Source organism: Lithobates pipiens, unplaced genomic scaffold (genome assembly GCF_037356315.1).
Source record: "Lithobates pipiens isolate NorthernLeopardFrog02 unplaced genomic scaffold, aLitPip1_a1.2 Scaffold_1, whole genome shotgun sequence".
Classification (NCBI taxonomy): Eukaryota; Metazoa; Chordata; class Amphibia; order Anura; family Ranidae; genus Lithobates; species Lithobates pipiens.
Genome location: NW_027507685.1, coordinates 78,381,997 through 78,387,996, shown reverse-complemented (window position 1 = coordinate 78,387,996; position 6,000 = coordinate 78,381,997).

Here is a 6,000-nt window from a genome sequence, read left to right as displayed (position 1 = left end):
GGCTCCGGGAGGACCAGGGGTGCGACATCTGGTGGGATAAGCTATCTGGCACCTGGGGATTGCTTATGAAGGAGGTCAGGGGCGATTTATCCGCCGTCAGGCCAAACTCTTTAGAGAGCTTACGCCAGAGGCGTTGCAGATGGGACATGGATCCCAACAGTCGAGACTGGGGGACCAACGTCGCCGCACTCCAGAGCATGCTATTAGGGTGAATTGGGGCCAACCATAGTATTTCAACTTCTGACCAGCGGTTGTGAGGTCTTTGGGTATACCAGGAGGCGACTGCGCGGAGTTGGGCCGCCTGGTGGTATTTAACCAGATCAGGGAACGCTAAACCCCCATCCGACCGGGAGGCAGTCATAACAGATCTAGGTATTCTGTGCCGCTTGTAGTTCCATGTAAATTGGAGTAGGTCGCCTTGTAGTTTCTTCAAGTGTGATGAAGGCACGGGGACGGGGAGGGTCTGGAAAAGGTAGAGGAGTTTCGGGAGAATTGTCATTTTCACAGAGGCTATTCTACCAAGGAGAGAGATTTGGTGTTTCCGCCACTGTAGGAGAAGTTGCCTAATCTCTCCGTAAAGGGGTGGGTAGTTTGCCTGGTACAGGGAGGCGAAGGATGGGGTAATGTTTATCCCCAGATATCTAAGGGATGTAAGTTTCCAATTGTAGGGAAAGTTGGATCGTAGATGGTCCACCTCCCGAGGCGGGATGTTAATTGGGAGGGCCTCCGACTTTGAGGCGTTAATTTTATAGCCCGATATTGCACTATAACGATCTAGCTCCATATGTAAGTTGGGTAGGGATATCCCGGGTTGGGTCAGGGTGAGGATAACATCGTCTGCAAATAACAAAATCCTAAATTCCCTACCCCGGACCGGGATACCCCTGATAGCCTGGTTCCGCCGGATGGATGCCGCCAGGGGTTCTATACAGAGGGCAAACAGTAGGGGTGACAAAGGGCAGCCCTGACGTGTGCCATTGGAGATAGAAAAGGTCAAAGAGGTGGCAAAGGGGGTCCTCACCTGAGAGGATGGGTTGGAGTAAAGATGGTGTATGGCCCGCAAAAAGGGCCCCCCTATCCCAATCTGGGTCAGCGTGGCGAACAGGAAGGGCCACCCCAATCTATCAAAGGCCTTCTCCGCATCCAGGCTCAGAAGCAAGGACGCCAACCCCTCCCTGCTCGGCATGTCGACCAGGTCTATTACCCTCCTAGTGTTGTCCCCCGCCTGGCGGAGGGGGACAAAGCCCACCTGATCCCTATGAATCAGGGATGGCAAGATCCTATTAAGACGCAAGGATAGCAGTTTAGTAAAAAATTTTAAGTCTGCGTTCAGGAGCGCTATGGGCCTATAATTGGCGCAGAGGCTGGGATCCTTATCTGGCTTAGGGATCAGGGTAAGGAAGGAGCGTTGCATATCCGAGGGGACGGGGGTATCCTGTAGGAAAGCAGGAGGGGCAGAAAGGCTTTATAATATTCGTAGGGCAGGCCATCCGGACCCGGGGATTTGTGCGCAGGGAGGGATTTAATGGTCAGTTCCACCTCCTCTTCCGTGATGGGCACGTTTAGAGATACCAAGTCTGACTCTCTGATACGAGGGATATCACTGTCGGCGAGGTACTGCTGCATACGATTCGAGAGCTCTGCCGATACAGGAACGCTGGGGATGTCAGGGCTGTTATAAAGTTCCGCGTAGAAGCCCGCAAACGTATCAACTATATCTTTGGGGTGGGAGACAAGCTCATTACGTTTATTTTTGACCTGGTGTGGGGCTGACAGGAGGGTTTTGTCCCTGAGTTTCCTAGCTAAGAGAAAGTGTGCCTTATTACCCTTATCATAGTACGTCTGTTTAATCCGCAGTAGGGCTTTCTCGACTCGACGGAGTGCCAAGTCTCCTAGTGCCGCGCGTAGGTTAGTGATTTTTCTGAGGAGTGGCAGGGACAGAGACGTCTGCAGTTTCTGTTCTAATTGTCTGAGCTCCCTTTCCAGTCGTAATTTAGTGGCCGCTACATCCCTTTTCATGGCTGAGGAAAGTGCTATGCACTTACCCCGTATAACCGCCTTGTGGGCCTCCCACAAAGTGGGGATCGTGACATCCGGGGTCATATTTTCTGTAAAGTAGTGGCTGAGGGTCAAGACTAATTCCGAGTGGGAGGGGAGGTGTTGTAGGAGGAAGGTGTTCAGCTTCCAATTATAGGGCCGAGTTGCCGGGGAGCCCAAGGCCAGGGTAAGCATGATCGGGGCATGATCCAACAGGAGATCGGCAGGATAGACGCACTACGTATCGCTCTCAGTGTAGCGTTATTAGTGAAGAAATAGTCTATGCGGAAGTGTATTCGGTAGGGGGCCGAATAGTACGTATATTGCCGATCCCCCGGATGGAGAGCTCGCCAGGCGTCAAATAATGCATGACGTCGGGTAAGTTGCCGAAAGAGTTTCGAGTCCCTGAGGACCCTGATTGAAGGCACACGGGTGGCCGCCATCAGGCGATCCGCCGTAGCCGAATGAGCCAGGTTAAAGTCCCCTCCCACCACCAGGTAACCGGGATCGGTTTTAAAAAGACATGTGAAGACTTTGGAGAGGAAGCTATGCTGACGGACATTTGGGGCATACAGAGTACACAGGGTAATCGGTTGCGACTGCCACACCCCTTTAAGTATCAGGAAGCCCCCCTGAGGGTCGCTGTAGTGGTCAGTGTAGGTAAACGGTGCCCCATGTCGGATCAGGATAGCCACCCCCGCTCTTTTATGGGACCCCGAAGATTGGTATACAAGCGGAAAATTTCTGGAGGCGAAGGCAAAGGATCCCCCTTTATCAAAGTGCGTCTCTTGTACTAGAACAATATGCGCCCCTGATTGTTTAAACTCCCGTAGTGCCAGATGCCGTTTCCTATTTGAATTTAGGCCATGGACGTTCATGGATAGGATCTTGGCCATCAGTCAAGTCGTGAGGGGGGGAGGGGGGGGGGGAATAAGTGTGCAGGCTGAATCTTACCCGGTATCGACGTCCATGAAGACCGCCAGGAGTCAGGAGCGGGTGTGCTCCAGCCGGAGGGTCCGGCCGCTGCGTTTCCGGAACCTGTAGATTGCGGAGTAATGACTTAAGAAAAAGGAGAGGGGAGAAGAGGAGGGGAGAGAAGAGAGAAGAGAGAGATAGGTTAGAACAACAACATCGAGATCGTAAGGCAAACTTGGATCCGTTATCGGACCAGATATAATACAACAATGGACCCTGAGTAAGTGGATCACTTGGGTCTACTCGGATTCCCAGGGGGCCACCCGGCCCGCGCAAAACGCGTGAGCCGGGTGGCCGCATGGGAGTCCCGGTCTCCTCATTTAGCACCCAAAGGTGAGTAGAGGAGTACGGTCTAACTAAAAATAAAGAAAAAAGGAGGAACAAGCGTATAAATCGTAACAATAACTACAAGGAGGAGCCTAGGGCCCCAGGCACACCACTCGTGTACCCGGGGGGGGGGGGGGGAGCAAAAAGGGGGGGGTCGCGAGAGCGAGGGGAAAGCTCACTCTCCCGAGTCTTCCAAATGCCAGCCTAAAAGTAGAAAATCAGTAGTGAGGCACCATGGGGGGAGGGGGGAAATAGGAACAAACAAGAACAGATAACAACGGGGACCAGTGCTAGTGTAGTGTCCAGGGACTAGACCGCCGACCGGTCAAAGAAACAGCGGACCTTCATCTCCGCCGCCAGTCGGGCCGGGAGGGCCAACTAGCAGTAAAAAAGAGTCACAAGAAAAACAAAACAAAAAGATGGAGGGCTGGGCGTTTCAGCCAGGGTTCTGTCTGTTAGGTTTTTTCGGTGCGTCCTGATGTCTGGGTCGTTGGCGGGAAGGAACCTTCTGCCACAACGTCGGAGGTGCAGGCTAAGTAGCCACGAGGTCCCAATCGGGGATCTGGGGGGGGGCGGATGCCCAAGTCCTCACAGAAGGCCTGTAGATCCTCAGGGTACTTCAGAGTGGCCGATTTGCCTTGATGTTTGGCAGTAAGGCTAAACGGAAAACCCCAGCGATAGGGAACGTGGGCGTCTTGCAGGATGCGGAGCAATGGTTGGAGAAGTCTGCGTTTCTGCAGGGTCATCCAGGAGAGATCTGGAAAGAGTTGCACGGAATGGTCCTGGAAGGTCACCACGCGGGCCAGACGGGCCTGCCGCTCGATGTCCTCCTTGAGGTGAAATGAGGTAACTCTGCAGATAATGTCCCTGGGGCCGGTATTGGCATTTTTGGGGCACAAGGCCCTATGAGCTCTGTCCATCTCGATAAACTTGGTGGTGGGTTCCCCAAGGAGGGTGTTAAAAATCTCCTACAAAATAATCTGCACATCCTCCGGGCCATCGGATTCCGGGACCCCCCGCACCCTTATGTTATGCCTACGCCCCCTGTTATCCAAGTCTTCCACATGACGTTGCATATCTCTCAGTAACAGATGATGATCCGCCCCCTGTGTTTGGGCCCAGTGGACCGCTATCTTAGTCTCCTGGATCTCCTCTTCGGCCATCTCCACCCGGTCCGCAAGATGCTTGACACCAGAGTGGAGCATTTGTATTTCTGCTCTGCATGTGGACTTGACGTCTTCAATCAATTGCTTAAAGTCATCTTTGGTAGGGATTGCTTGCAAATACAACTGCCACTGTGGGTGTAGCGGCGGGGGGTATGTTTCCTCAATAGCCCTCTGATCCGGGTGAGGGCGGGGGGGCAATGGTCTGGGGCCTGCGGGCCCATCAACATGCGTGGGGGAAGTAGTCCCAGGAGCGGAGTCCCACACCCCTGCCCATTCTGATGTCGGGGCCCGGGAAGGGGACCTGTGCCGCCCCTCTCCATGATAAGGGGAGGCTGTGGGGTCCCCAGAGTAAGAAGAACAGGTCGGGGATCCCCCTTGGTATTGTGGGGGGCTGGAAGCCCTCGGAAAGGTCAGTCTTTGGGCCTTGGGTGGCGGAGACTCTGGGATGGAATCTTACCGGGGTATACCCTTTCCTCCAGGCCTCTGGTACACCCAGGATGAGGGCTCCCCAGGGGGGGGAGGGCAGGGAAGTCCCCAGCGTCCAGAGGGGGGGAGATCCCAACGACACGGAGGATATGAAGGGGTCTGGGGCCGTCTGGAGCAGCCTGGTGTCAGATGGAGAGGGGACCCCCCCCCCCGAACTCCTCGGGCCCAGTTCCCTCGCCTCTCGGTCCAGTCCATCTCCAAATAGAGCCCTTTTGTCGGTCACAAGCGGACGGGAGGGGGACTGGTGTGGCAGGTGGTGTGGATGCTGGGTAGGTTGGGGGAGAGCGTCCGTGCATGACAGCTGCGGTGGTGGCAGCGTGGGTAGGCCTCAGGCCTAGCTGGGCGGTATGGCTGATGGCCGGAGCTGGGGGTGGACTCACCGCGCCGGAGGTCACCGGAGCCGAGGACGTCTGCTGCGCTGCCCCTTTGTGTTCGGGTCCTCGGCGGCTTTAGTGGGCACCGCGATCCGGGGATGCGGCCCGTGACGGCGTGGTGGTGGAGGTCGGCGCCATTTTAGGAGGCTCGCCGGCCGGGAGCTCCGTCGCCTGGAAGAACGAGCGGAGGTCCGTGGCGGAGCTCGGCGGAGCTGCGGAAGGTCCCCTGGATGTCGAGGAGCGGGTGGCTCTCGATTTCCCCATCTGATGGTGTTGGATTGTCCCCTTAGGTGCCCTGTATCGGCGGCTGGCTGGAGAGCACGGGAGCTAGGCGTCCATCAGGGTCGGCTTCCGGTCGCGCCCCCCATTCCTTTAAATTTCATACCTGGGGGGTGTCTATAGTACGCCTGTAAAGGGGTGCATGTTTCCCGTGCTTAGAACTGTCCCTGCACAAAAAGTGTCATTTCTGCAGGGAAAAAAAAGTCATTTAAAATCAGTTGCGGCTATAATGAATTGTCGGCTCCCGTAATACAGAAAACACTCATTGAAAGTCATTGATAATAATAAAAAAAGCGTGGGGTTCCCCCAAATTCAATTACCAGGCCCTTCAGGTCTGGTATGGATATTAAGGGGAA